Here is a 15,173-nt window from a genome sequence, read left to right on the forward strand (position 1 = left end):
CCACCATCCCACTGGGCACTGCTCCCTTCCCCGCGCTGGGGATTCCTGGGCTGGTCACTCACTCAGAGCTGAAGAGTGGGGAAATTCCTGTTTCTCTGCACACATTTTCACTGCTGATTTGGCATAAACATGAAACAGTTGTCAATAATGTGCACAAATTACGAAGAGAAGGAGAGTAATGAGCAGTCATCAGCTCCCCATTTCTTGTGGGAAATGCCAAGAGACTCAGAGCACACACTCAGGGCCCACCACAAGGGCAAAGCAGGGATGGAGTAAGGAGGAGGCTGGTATTACACCCATGGGTGACACTGCAGGGATGGACATTCAGGTTTTGTGGGCACTTCTGGAGAGTGAGCTTAAGGAAAGCCCAGCAGAGACCACAGGAATCCTGCAGCCTCCATATAATGACTCAGTGAAAACCCCAAGGCCCAGCTTTGTCCAAGCTCCTCCTAAGGACTCATCAACAAGAATTTCTTTGGTAATTCATCTCTTTCCAAAAGCTACTGACGAAAACTGTATTTCTGATAGAAACTCCCAAGGCTGGCTGAGCCAAGTGCAGTCAGAAAACGTAATTAAATACTGAAGTAAGTCACTGCAGCAGTGTGCACACACCAACAGATGGCAAATATTCCACAAGCAATTGATCCTTTTTTAAAAAAAAACTGAATCTCACATGATTTTGTCTTTTTCCAGAACTTGCTTCGTTACAGTTCTTCAAACCTGATTTATCCTTGAAGCTGAAACCAAGCCTGAAAGATCCGACTGGAATTCAGAGTGAATTTTGCCTCAGAGCGCAGAATAAACCACCAGGATGTTCCAATATGCAAATGTATCAACAATGATGAATACTTAAGGGATTGATTGCATCCAAAATCATCGTGATCTCCATCTTCAGGGTAGTTCTTGTGACAGCAGAAGGTGTTACTTCTGCAGTGAGAGAGAGCCAAAGATGCTGCCAGTTCCTAACTTTAGCTAGGAGCCCACATACCATGCCTCAAACCAGTATCCTAATCATCCCAGGTGAAAATTCTTCCCATTTTGGAAGATTATAATTAACTTCCTACTGAGCCATGCTTAGAAAAATGCTCAACCTGAAAGATTAAATAGGAACTTAGTATCTGTCAGAGATAATTCAGCAGTAGCTGTTTGTGTCTTGCAATACAGAGACACTGATTTAAAATTACATATTTAGAAGTTGTTTTCTCCTTATTGTGTAACAAAAGGACTTGACTGGATGAGTAATAGCTGCATTACTGGAGCAGAGAGGAGGTCGTGAATGCCACTTCAGGGTATCAGTGTGGACCTTCAGATAATTGCTGCAGCAGCAGTGAGGACTGAAAGGGTCCCCACTGCTGGAGGGACAGAGATCCACACCCTTCCTGTGCCCTGCTGCTCTGGGGCTCCTGGGGGTCACCACAAGTCCACTGCTCTTTCTCCTCCACCACAGTCAAGGTTATTTTCCAGCCATCTTGACTTTGCTTATGTTCCAATTGGGGCACAACTTGACTCATCAGTTCTTTATTTGGAACCCACATCACATTTCTCCACTTCATCAGTTCTTTTCCCAGTGAGGTCACTCGTTTGTGGCCATTCAATACTTCCTGCAAGTGCCCAGCTCTTAGTTTCACCTTTTCCCACTGCCCTGAGTCTGGAGCCACTCTTCAGCCAAGGACGCTCTTTGTAGCCTTGTGAGTTTGGGCTCAGCAGGACACAAGCTGAGCACTTTCTGGAATACGTTTCAGAATCAGTCTCTTAAGCCCAACTTCTTTTCCCATTAACTCTGGTGACAACATTCATAATAATTTCAATGGGAGCATGATAATTCTGTAAGTAATTGCTATCAGGAATTTAATTTAAACCTCATTTGATTGACATTTCTTGTTTGCAAGATATCTATTTTAGGAACAATGTCTTGCTAGTATATCTCTCTTCATCTTAGTCATGACTGATAACAGAATAATCATCTCAACCACTTTCCTTTTCTTTTCCTGCATAATGGCTTTTCTGCATTTTTACATAGCAAATACACAAGAATAGAAACAATTAGACAAATAACAGTATTATATGGAAATGAGCAGGTAAGTGACTAGAACTAACTTGAAACTCTTTACTAGGCTGAGAAGCCTCTGGAGCCACAACAGGGCTGTTGAAAAGACTAAGGAATGATGCAAGTTGCCTCTAATTCCTGTTTCCCTCAGCTGGGCTTAGACAGGTGTATTAAATACAGAATGTCAGTGTGCCAGAACTCCAAGCTGTTCCTGATTTCACTGCCAGAAGGACACTGAGGGGCTGGAGTGCGTCCAGGGAAAGGAATGGAGTTAGGGAAGGGGCTGGAGCCCCAGGAGAGGCTGAGGGAGCTGGAAAAGGGGCTCAGCCTGGAGAAAAGGAGGCTCCGGGGGGACCCTGTGGCTCTGCACAACTCCCAGACAGGAGGGGACAGCCAGGGGGGGATCGGGCTCTGCTCCAGGGAACAGGGACAGGAGGAGAGGGAACAACCTCAAGCTGCACCACGATGGGCTCAGGTTGGACATCAGCAGGAATTTCTCCATGGAAAGGGTGGTCCGGCCTTGGAGGGAGCCGCCCAGGGAGGTGGTGGACTCCCCATCCCTGGGGGTGTCCAAGGAATGCCTGGATGTGGCACTCAGTGCTCTGGGCTGGATGACAAGATGGGAATGAGTCTCAGCTTGGATTCAATGATCCCAGAGGTCTTTCCCAACCTCAGGGATTCTGGGATCCTGTGTTGCCCTGCAGGAGTTCACTGCCCATCCATCCTCCAGCACTATCCAATATCATGGCACCACCAGCAGTGTCATCCCAGTCACATCCTGCTCTTCCAGGACAAATCTGAAGCAGCAATTGCCAGGCAATTGATCTTTAATCAGTGTATTTCCTACAGGGAAATGCCACAAAACACTTTGCAGATCATTACCTTGCTCTTAATAACCAACAGCAGCCACAGGGCAGCCAAGTGCTGAGCAAGGAAGGACAGGGCTCACCACCACTCCCAGTTCTTTGCCATATTTCCTCCTTTGCTGCAAATCCACAGGGACAAGTGATTATGAAGAGTCTTCAACAAGTTGACTGTGACACTGAAAGAGCTGCTTCTCCTGTCACTGAGGAGCTGTCACAGGCATCGATGGAGCTGTGGCAGAACAGCTGAAAGCGGTAAAAAATTGACAGACGAGCAGACTTCCTGGAAAAAAAAGGAAAAAATCCAGTCCACACCATGTGAGAGGCAGATTCTCACCACCCTTAATGAGAGGGTTTTTCAGCAGACGTTGTGAATTGGCTCCAGTGAGAAACGGGAGCACTCAGTGGAGGAAACATCTCACAGGATGAGGTCAGACTTGTAAAGAATGGTTCTTACCCACAGCCCAGCCCAGCAGCAGATCAATAAATCACCTGTAGACAGCAACAATAATTCTGGTGGGGTACCTCAACCTCCCTAATGAAGCTACAAAACCCCAGCTCCAGCCTAGTTTCAGTTTACATTTCACCAGTTTGTGGTGTTCTGAAGCAAGTTTAAAGAATGTAATTCTGAGCATCAATATTTATCTCATTAAAGGAGGAGGAACAACCTTTGATTTTGCTTCCTGCAACAAACAGTGCAGTACCACCTCTGGGAGGCCAGCAAAAAGCACCAGGGCAGGACTCTTTAAAAGAGGAGGATCTGCTTTTTTTAATACAAAAAAAAATTAATAAGCCTCACTTTTAAAATCTGCTAACATTAATCTCGAGGAAACAAAGAAATAATGCTGGGTTTGTGTGGGAAGGAAACAGATTTAAATCTCAAATGAATGACGTACCTTGTAATTACAGGAACCATTGAAAGAGATAGTCAGAATTAAAATACTTCCAATATTCTCAGCGAAATATTAATTTGAACATTTTCAAGGATGGATAACTGCACATAAACAGAGGCAGATGATCAAGGGCTGAAGTTCAAATTAACTCAAAGAAAGAAGTCAGCCTTGTTAAATGATATCTAAAATTGTCTCTGAGCTTAGCAGCAAGGGCTTGAGGCAGCATGTGGCTGGGAGAGCACCAACTTGGATTTACTGTGAAACTGTGCCTTTGTGAGTGCCACAACTGCCTTCCAACAATGCCTTTCAGAAGCACATGAACCCTGAGAATGCTTCAAAGTTTAAATTAAAACACCTTTCCAAATTTTCAATCACCAAACAATGGGTGATTAAGCACAATCATTAAGCTTGCAGCAACAGAAGTAACGTATTTCTTCCATTATGACAAAGTCCTCATTGCTTAATGCATTTTAATAAGACATCTATAAAGTATTTTATGTTGCACCTAGCTATTAATATTGGTTATTTAGCACTCTAGGCGGAAGATGTTTTCACACAGAGATGATTCCATCTGTATTAATGCTACAATAAAACTATTAACCCATTTTATATCAATCAATGGCATTTTTTTGGGCCCAGTGGACCCAATGGATTCAAAATGGGATTTTTTTGAACCCAATGGACTCAATTAATGGCATTTTTTCAGTGAGGGAGATGATTACCTGAGCATAGAACCAGCAGGAGACCCCCCAGACCCCTTAGATAAGATTTTAATGGGATAAACACATGGTATCAATTTTCTGTACAGAACATTTTGCCATAAATATTTTCTCCATGAAGGATTTTTCCTCCATAAAATGCCACACTGTTTGCTCAGCATTTCCCTCTGACTCCCTTTGTGTCACTCTGATGGATCTGCTGAACCCGCCGAGAGCTGTGGAAAGCTCAGGGGAGCCCAAAATTGTCATTCCCTGTTTGTCTGCTTGTTTGTTTAACTCCAACCCCGCGGTTCTGGCTTCCTCCAAATTCGCTTGGAGACTCTGGGAGTGCTTTTTCAGAGCTGTTGGCTTGTCACAGTGACACCTCTGTTCCATTCTGCTCCACACAGCTGGAAAACAGGGAGAGCTCCCCTGCAGACACCTTGGCTGCTGCTCCCATTCCTGGCACGGCCGCGGAACGGGTGAGGAATTCACACCGGCTGGGGGTTCTTTGGGAAAAGCACCTGCCAGAACAACTGAGATGGCACTGCAGCTCGACAGGGCTGAAGTATTCCAGAGGAGGCACCAGGATGATCAGAGGGATGGAGCAGATCTGCTGCAAGGAAAGGCTGGGAGAGCTGGGATTTTTCAGCCTGGAGAAGAGACCTCATTGTGGCCTTCCAGTGCCTGAAGGGAGCCCACAGGGAAGATGGACAGAGATTATTTCCAAGGGCCTGGAGTGCCAACACAGAGGGGAATGGCTTCAAGCTGCCAGAGAGTAGGTTTAGACTGGATTTTAGGAAGGCATTCTCCCCTGCAAGGGTGGTGAAGCCCTGGCACAGGCTGCCCAGGGTAGATGTGGCTGCCCCTGGATCCCTGGAAGTGTCCAAGGCCAGGCTGGATGGTGCTTGAAGCAACCTGGGATAGGGGAAGTTGTCCCTGCCCATGGCAGGGTGTGGGACTGGATGAGCTTTAAGGTCCCACCCCAACCATTCTGTATCCTATTGACAGCTCCCAAGGACCCGATTACCTCCTCCCTCAGGATGGTTTTGAGCTGGAAATCACGGTCTGAACTTTTACAGGTGTCCCTAAGCCCTCAAAGACCAGCAGGCTGATCAGCCCTAAACACATTTATAAGCCTCAATGGTTATATTGTAAATGACGAATCAGTTCAAGGAGTCACCTAAAAAGCGTAAATTAAAGTTAGCAAAGGTCAGATTGTGGCATGAGAAAGCTGGAATGACTCAGTTTATCCATGAGTGGGATCTGTTCAAGCTCTCATGCACTGAACTAAGAAATGCTTCTAGCAAAAATACTCGTCACTGTAAAACCTTTAGGATATGAAAAAAATAAATAACTCAACATTATTGGTAAATAAGGGTAAAAACAGCTTTTAAAACCTCTCAAGCAGGGGATTTTCTAATGGATTGTATTTTAATTTTTGCTTATTACTACACTGCTTTTAATACAAACCATTCTTTTGCACACGGATTTTCCTTTCCTCGCATGTATTCCAGTCCTAAAACATCCCAGCGAAAAGTCCACGATATGCAGCCCATAGTGAGGCTTGAAGCAAACAAAAAAGGTTGGGTTTAGGTTGGTTTTTTTTCCTTATTGAGCCAAAAACCACTCGTCATCCCAGCCCACAGCTACTCCCACGGGCAGCGCCGTCAGCGCTCTTGCATCCCGCCTCACAGCGCTTCCCGGGAGCTGTTCCCGCTGAGCTCGGGCCAAGCCCGGCCGGAGCAGCCCCAGGTGACACCGGGTGACACCAGCCTCTTCAGGTGACTGCACTCAGCCTTCTGTAGGGGCAGACAGGGCCAGCCCCTCACAGCCCACCGTGCTGTTGGGTGCTGCTCCCATTCCCAGCTGCTCTTCCTCTCTCCCCCAGGACCTAGATGTCCACGGCTGGCTCACTGAGCATTCCCAGCTCTTCTCCTTGTTTTACCAGTTTCCCTTTCTCCATGGCGCACAGACACTTTGTGCCTCAGTTTAACCTTCGTTACCTGAATAATAAAGGTTATTGTTATTGTTACCTGAATAACAAATCCAAGCTGGATTGGTCCTGTTCTCTTCCTGCTGTGGCATCTTGAGGCTACACACGCCCAAGGGATGGACGAAAGGTAGATTTCACAGAATCCTCTAGGCTGGAAAAGAGCTCTGAGGTCATTGAGTCCAGCCTTTGGCTGATGCGTTATCCTGGATCTTGGCTCCCTCCTTTAGGTCCAAATTATGATGGTGGCAAAGGTGGGAGGCCACGAATCCAAACCTTTGTTTTATCTTCATTCTTAGTGCATTTTACAGCTCGTTTGGGGCTGAAACAAAGAAAGCTCTGCATTGAGCCCAGCTTGGCTCCCATGCCAGGCCTTGGGATTTGGGTGAGTGTTCCTCTTGCTGGAGCAGCCCAAAGCAGGAGTTTGGGAACTCGGCCTCTCCAGTGGCATTCCTGTCATTCCTGCTCAGAGCTGCACCTGCAGAGCCACTCCAGGACAGGGTGACCTGTGTGTCCCTGTCCCCACCCACCTTCCAGGTTATCTCTGCCTCTCCTGCCTGCTTCAGAGCTGCCCCTCTTCTACGTACATGAGTTTTCTTTCCTTGCATTGAAACCCTGACCTCACAAGATACGTGTGCAATTCCAGATCTCACAAAACTCAACTGATGTAACCAATATTTCCCTTTTTTTTTTTTTCTTTTTTTTTTTTCCCTGGACCTCCAGAGTGAGATCACAGCAGCTTCCTCTCTCTTCTTTGGAAATTTCCTTTATCCAGGGACCAAGCATTCACTGCTGGAAGGGACTGACCCCTGTGTGAGCCATGGCAGTGGTGTAGAGGTGGGGAGGTGATGGAGAGAGGAATGACAGGAACAGCAAACAGAATGTCCCTCATCTGGCTGGACCAGTCACTGCCCCTGGGTGGGAAATCTGGAATCGCTGTTATGAGGGAAAATCTGAAATCAGTCTCTAATCACTGTTCATGGCCTGGCTCTTAACTGGAGCTGCACTGAACCCCAGCATGGTGGAGCCAACAGAACCTCTGATGCATTGACCCCTGGTGAGATACTGATTTCAGGGTGACTCGGGCCCCTCAGAATCCCAGCCACACACACTTCCCTGCCCAGCCATCCACTGAGCCCATCTGAGCGTGGCTATAAATACACACCCGGATCATCCACCGACATTTAAATATAATACACTGCCAGAGAGAGGGGTTTTAAATATCTGAAGGATGTGGTATCTTGGAAACCGATTGCCTCGAGTTGCCCAAATCAATTACAGAGTGAATCAACACATGGCTCCGGCGTGGGAGCAGCGAGCAGCTGGCGCTGCCACCCGCCCCTGTCCCCATCCCTGTCCCCAGGCTGGGGGCACGGCAGGGAATGGCTCCAGGAGCCCCAGCTGCTCCTGCTCCCCCAGGACAGGGCACATCAGGGCACGGAGCAGGCAGAGCACTGAATGGTTTCATATCTTATCCCAGCTTCTCCAGCTGAATTAAAGAGGGGAAAACCATAATAATCCACAAAGATGATAGGAGTCTTTCTTTGGGAATGTTTGAGCAAATTAAGGGGGTTTTACTGCTAATTGCTGACATTACTTTGTCAATATTTTCCACCTGTCTTCAGGCCACCGGCAGCACTTACTCTGAAAATTGTGAGTCCTGGTTCTTGCTGAGGACGCAGATCATAGCAGCGTCCAGGCAGCTCACAGCCTCCCATGGCAGCAAGAAATGGCGTTTTCAGCCCCACACTCTGGGGTTTTGTAGGAAAAAAAAATTAGATTAATTAATATTTTAAAGAACAGAAACTCAGTAAATCAGGTATTTCTGAAGTGTGGTTGTAGAACACGCAAAAATGTGTCTATCCTGTTCCCACAGCCCAGATTAGGCAAAAGACACATTCCTGTGGGATTTTTCCCCCCAAAAAAAGGGGCTAAACCAGGGAGTCTGTGCCAACATTACTTGGCTGGGCTCAAACCCTGCTGCTTGGCTGTCTCGTGAGGAGCCCACGACCTGATCCCCACACTGGAGTTGAACACCTTCAGCTGTTTCATTCCTCCCTGATCAGTTTTGATTCCTTGGCCAGGCTCTGTAAAAAGTCTGAAATTTTAAATAATGGTCCAAAAATGGGATGATGTAGCCGGGAGAGTGTGGGTTGCTGAGAGAAGAGAAGGCTGAGCTAAATATTTGGCAGAATTAAGCAAACCAGGAAAGACATGTGGGCATAAAGAAATAATTCAATATTCAATTTCTGGCAGAATTCATGAAATCTATTTATAATTTGGACCACAGTGAGCCATTTATTACTATTATGGGAATGAAGGCCTGAGGGGGTTTGGTTGCAATGGGTTTGCAACTGTTAAATGATTAAGAGAACATTAAATTCAGGTTAATTAACCTATGGTGTTTGACCTGATGGGGTGTCTATTCCAAGGATTTGGCCTTCCCAAAATGGGCTCTCCTGGTGTGGCTGCAGCTTTCCTGCTCTGTCCATCCCTGAGAGGGTGGGACCTGCTGGGTGACTCCTTCAAATTAACTTCAAATTCCCCTGCATTCTGACCGAGCCCAAAACCTTCAGAAGAAAGAGGTAAAGGGCTTTAAACTGAAAATCTCACATTTAACACAAAAGAGGAGACTGCCAGGGAAGATTGAGGCTAGGGAGAATTTTTCCTTCAAAGAAAGTCAAATGAGCTTTTGCTAGTGAAAAAATCATATGTAGTCCAAGATTATTCCAGATTTCCAGCAAGAAATAACCAAAAAGACAGATCAAATAGCAGGTAAAGTCTGAAAATTTTCGCATTTCTTGCCCTTTTCCCCCCCTTCCTTCCCCACTAAAATAACAACCGCAAGTAAATAACCAGAAAACACATTTTTTCCCCTGCTTCTTTCTCCTCCCATTGCCCTTTCCCTTACTCCTTGCAGCAGGAACATGGAACTGGAGTGGCCACCCCAGCTGTCCCTGCTGGTCACACATCATCTCATCCCACGGAGCAGCTTTGGTGTCCCCAAACCTAAATCCATGTGGGAAATTAAACTAGAACATACTCCTGGTTTAAGGCTTCAGTTGGTTTAAGCACCTTCAGTCTGATCTCAGTCTCCTCTTTACGAAATGCCAGATTTATTTTTAAATTTTATTTTTCATTGAGACAAAGACAGTTGTTCATTCTGAAATGTGAAGTACGGGGACAGTTCAAGACATTTTTCTCCAGTTCCTGGGTGTTTTGCCACCAGGTGGCAATGGAGCTGCAGGACCACCCGGCTCGGGTGGACTTTCCCCAAAACACCCGAATTCAGGGTCCCGGGAACATTTGTTAATAAATCTTTCGGCTCAGACAGATTTAACTCCCCTCCATCCATGTTCCCTCCCACTCCGCAGCCGTAAATTCCAAAGCTGGCCGGGGGCTGAGCTCGGAGTCTAAGTGACTTTGGAGCGTCCAGAGTTTAATTCATTAGGACGATGCAAATCTGCAGCGCAGGAGAGGAGCCAGGTGCGCCCACGGCACCCGCAGGACGCGGCCACACCGCCACTGCCAGCCTTCGTCACCAAAAGCAGCCGGGAACGGCGGGACCGGGAATTGCGGGATGCGGCAATTGCGGGAATTTCGGGATGTGGCTCCACCTCGCTCCCGTTCCTCAGCCCGACACCAGCCCGGGATGTACCCCGCACCAAAGCCCTTTTCCGGGCAGGCCCGCCCGGCTCTCCTTCACCATTCCCGGTTTTGAATTAAATTGAAACCCAGTCCCTCGGCCGTGGCACCGCTCCCCGGCACACCCGGGATGCTCCTTTCAGCACCAGAACTGCTCCTAAAGCCAACAAGCACCAGCTCTAACAACTTTCCCCAGTTTCCATCCACGTGGATTGGGGCGGAGGTCAGAGGCCACGGGATTTAGCCGTGGAGATTTTTAAGTTAGGAAATGCCAAGGGATGGGATGAACTCACATTTCATTTAAAAATAGCTTTTTAAAAGCCCCAAAGTCGAACACCCCTCATGTGAACTGAGCTGGGTCAGTGCTGGGTATGCAGTGCCTCCACTGGACACAAATCCCACTTTGGGAAGGGGTATTTCACCGTTCCTGGGACAGAAGGCTCCAAGTTCTGTATAAAATTCTAATTCTGAAAAGCCACTCCATGAATAATAAATTTGTATGGTGGGAACTGAAGAATTTGGGCTGAGCCCTGGCGTTGATTTAATTCTTGTTGCTCCAAACAGGACTGAACAGTGACAAGGCCTTAATAAAGACAGAAACGGAGAAGTTCATATAGGAAAAGGAGTTAGTTCACCTTTATTTCATTTCTCCATAGTCCCAAACTTGACAGACGTAGAAAAATATCCTTGAGTCAGTAGACAAATTTACCAATGCTAAATAGCCCTTTTCTCTGACCATCTGGGCCACGCTAAATACATTTGTACAAGCATTACTTCAGGGGGTTTCAATAAAAGGTTCTTCTAAACTATAAACAATAAACTATAGAGGAAAAACTCGAGCTACCAAAGCATGCAGATGAAGGGATCTTCCAAAACTTAAAAAAAAAAAAGAAAATTAAGAAAGCAAACCAACCTTGAGATGCACTTGGAGGAAAAAACAAATTAGGACAATTTGAGGAAAAAATAATTAATTAAGAGAAGTCAAAGCAAACTCTGTAAAGGATCTGTGGATAAGTTAAAATATCTATGGCACAACTTTTCACCAAAAAAAAATTAAGGCGAAGACCAACGTTTTATATAAAAATAGCTGAGCAGGCTTCTAGAGCAGGAAATCAGCATTTCCAATGATGACTCTGTTAATACAAGATTATAAATACCCTTTATATACACAGAAAACCAACTCAATACAAACGTCTGGACTGTTTCTCCGGGCATCTGGCACTCAAAATGCCCAGATGGTGTCCTGGACCATAGTGGAGGTACTTCAGTTGAAGGTTTGTAGTAGTTTCTTTGCTACACGTACTGATACAAATCATAAAAATGCAATATAAATAGTGATTTTCACACAGAAACTCAGGAATACGCTCAGGTTACAAAGCTTAAGGAATTGGCCCAGAAGGAAATGATAAAGTATTTAAAATCATTGATTATCCTGTCTTGTAGGCGAAAGAAAACATCCAAGTTATACAGTAATATTTAAATTTTCAGAATATTTTTTAAATGAAACTGATTCCTACAGTGAAAATAAAGCAGGAATTATCATGGCAGAAGATTCATCATCTCTTCAGAAGTACAGCAGTTTGTTTATCTGCCAAGATCACTTAGAACTATCATTATTATGGGCATTTTCATAAATTTCCAAGCCTAAAAGTTACCAGTAGCAAGGACATAAACCATACTTGTATGGATGCATTTGACTAGTTTTCAGAACTATGCAATTGATATGCAGCAAGACACAAAAATAAGAGCAAACAAAATGTATTTGAGAAGAATTCCATTAAAATTTCAAGTTAAAATACCTTTGTAGAGCTACTGTGATCAAGTTCAGCGTATCTGTGCACACTGTAAATCTGCATCTGTGTGTTCACACACACTCACTAATTCCAGAAATAACCCCAGAAATGACAAAATTCCTACTGGAGAAGACAATTTTCCCCCAGCACAACTCAGTGGATTTGCCAATGACTTTTTGAAGTGTATTTCACGAAATCTGCAGACAAAGTAGAAGGTCTTGTTTTCCACAGCACAGAAACCTTTTTAGTTTATTGAAATTTCCTTGACTAAAACCCAGAACCTTCATTTCTGCATCCTTGTGCCTCACTCCCTCCATCCCCCTCACAGATCCTGCCACCCTTCCCCTGTACTCCAGGGAGAGAAATGTGATGGGGGAAATTCAAGGAACTCTTTTCAGATGGAACTTGAATACAAACACGGTCTAAATCTACATTTGACCTCAGTTTGTTACTGACCCATTTTCATTTAACACTTCAAAATTCTTTCTACAAGGTCTCTATAATAAAGTTATGCCAAAAAAAGGGAAGCAACTGAAACAAAAATCTCCAGAGGTATTTATGGACTGTGATGTCTCAGAAAGTGTAAAATTCTTTTCCTTACACTGCTGACATCACTGACTGCTCTCTCAGATCAAATCATCTGATGCACTGAGCAATGTTCCAACAATCATTAATACCAGAATTAAGGATAATACCCATTTCTCACAGTAACTGCACCAAAACCAGCACAGCCACCCCACCATCCTTCAGTTTTAAACAGAAATATTTTCTCCTATAAACATATGCTAAGCTTTTCTCCCTAATATCCCATTATTTCCTTCTCCACAGACTGTGATGAACACAAATACAGAAAAATAGCACTAAAATAAAAACAAAGTGATGGCTCACACTCAGCAAAAACCAAGCACAAGCTGAAGGATGTATGTTGGGAATAATTTATTGCCTATAAAATGTTTAAAAAAAATTCCCAAGTTCACATTTTCTGTGTGGGTTTAAGGGGTGTCACGTTTCAGAGGTAGCGTTGTGTAAAATGTAAAACAGAGCTGGAAAAGAGTTATTGACTTAGTTCAGTAACATGGGAAACTGTTCCCAGAGCCAAAGCACTGACCTGAACTATTTTCCTTCCAGGAACATCCTTGAACACCTCCTTCAGCCAAGAGGGTTTGCTCCTTTTTGGGAAAAGAACTCCCACACGACCAAGGTTCTGCCCCATTTCTGTTGCCTTCTGACCAAAGCAGCTGCTGTTTTTCAGAGCAATAAATACTCAGACTAAACTCCTGTTCTTCCATGGAAAACACCCATTCTGTAGTGCTGCTTTGACTCTTTTTCTTTCCCCAAAACTTTTCAGATTGCACATTTGGTCAATGTGTTAAAACGTTCTTGATTAAAGAAATCAACCAACACAATCCAGCTCGTGTTCTCTGGTGGAGTTTTCTCACTGGCCACCCCTAACTTTGCTCAGGCACCTCGTTTGGGGAAGAAAAGGCAGAGTCTGGCCAGGTTCCAGCCCTTCAGCCCTTGGTCTGGGGGAGCTGGGCAGGGGTTGGAGGCTGGACATCAAGCTTTGGGCCAGAACAAGTAATGAATTGTTCCTGTGTCAGGAATTCTGTGCTATTCCCTTCATGCACATTGCTGTCCCTCCTCACGCCAGCAGCACCCTGAGACCAGAGGCCAGCAGTGGCTCTGCCTGGAATGAGGAGGGGAAGGTCAGTGCTGTGCAGGAGTTTGTGCTCAGCGTCATTGCATACTGCAGTGCAAGAGGCCCAAAGGGGAGGGCAGATCCCTGTGAAGCAGGCATTCCCATTCCCAAGCCAGGATGTCCATGATGCTGCTGGTCTGTTCCATCACTTCACCTGTCTGAGCCCAGCAGCACACACAGCTTCTCCCCTTGGAGAACAGACTCTCTAAAGCTGCTGCCCAGTTCAAAGTGAGGACAGAACCAGCACATTCCTTTCCTCACCCACAGGACTGCAAAGCCCCAAACTCCTCATTTCCCACTTTTTATTGCCTTAGTGAAAAGAAATACTTTGAGAGATTAAAGTGCAGAGCTGCCTCCAGGGCTGGGCACTCCAGAAACCTCGTAAGGTTCACCTGCTCAGGTACCTTTAAACCTGCCCCAAATCCACCTCCTGGAGTATTTACTGTTTTATTATTTCCTGTTAACTGTTACTCCTGTCAGACCTATGGATGTGAATGAAGTGTGACCTGCAGGGAGAGGAAAGGAGGCAGAGCTCCAGGAAATAGGGTTTTAACCATGAGCAAACCTTCCAGGATCAAAACCAGCACCCCAGGGAGAGCCCGTCCTGCCTCTGGGTAAAGTGTCTGCTCTGGGCTACTTTCCCACCTGGGTTTCTTCAGAAAGACATCACTGATGTTCCCATGGATGCTTTAGGAATGAAGAACGCCAGGGAAATCTTTGTTCATGGACAAAGTAAATGAGAGACTTTGCAGGATGGTCAGATGTTGATACATGGCCACAGAAAGGTGATAAAACCACCAACACGTGGCCCTCCTGCTGCAGTGATAATTCACATTAGAGTCACTCACTGGAACAGAAAGGGGGCTGATTTCTGTCACCCAGAAAAGCACAGGATGAGCTTTATCTCCCATGGAAGGTTATGAAATTATGAACTGCAATGCAAGTATTTGTTACCATCCTACAGACAGGGGAAACACCCTGAACCCAAACCCACCCCAGAGCCACCCCCACTGCTCTCCACCAACATTTAATCATCACTAATGGTAACAGTAATCAGATTTTTGTCGAAAATACACACTGATACTAAAAAAAACCCAGCCAAGGAGCTGTGGAGCATCTTCCTCCCCAGATTTTGCTATCCAGGGATAGAATTTAAACTCTTTTTTTCCTGACTATCCTGTAGTGTTGCCAAGTGTCCTAGGCTGTGTTTTGTCTCCCCACAGGAGAACGGACCACAGAGCAGGGATGGGGTGGGCCTTGACTGCAGTTCATTTCAGTTGCACATCCAAGAGGATTCTTCCTGGAGAATAGGGACTGACATAACTGCTTGTATCTAGCAAAGAGTTCATTCAAAATTCACTCATTTGATTTGTTTGGATATGAAATAGCAGCAAGACAGCAAAATAGGAATCATGAGTGGAAGTTTTTCATGCAGGAAGGCAGCTAATTTAATTGACCATGAAATTGAGAACTCCTGTTAAGAGTATCCTGCCCTCTGTCATGCGAATTCAAGTGGAAGAAGCAGGAAAACAGGGTCCAAAT

Source organism: Chamaea fasciata, unplaced genomic scaffold, assembly GCF_029207755.1.
Source record: "Chamaea fasciata isolate MVZ Bird 193981 ecotype frontalis unplaced genomic scaffold, bChaFas1.0.hap1 SCAF_4, whole genome shotgun sequence".
NCBI classification, from domain to species: Eukaryota; Metazoa; Chordata; class Aves; order Passeriformes; family Sylviidae; genus Chamaea; species Chamaea fasciata.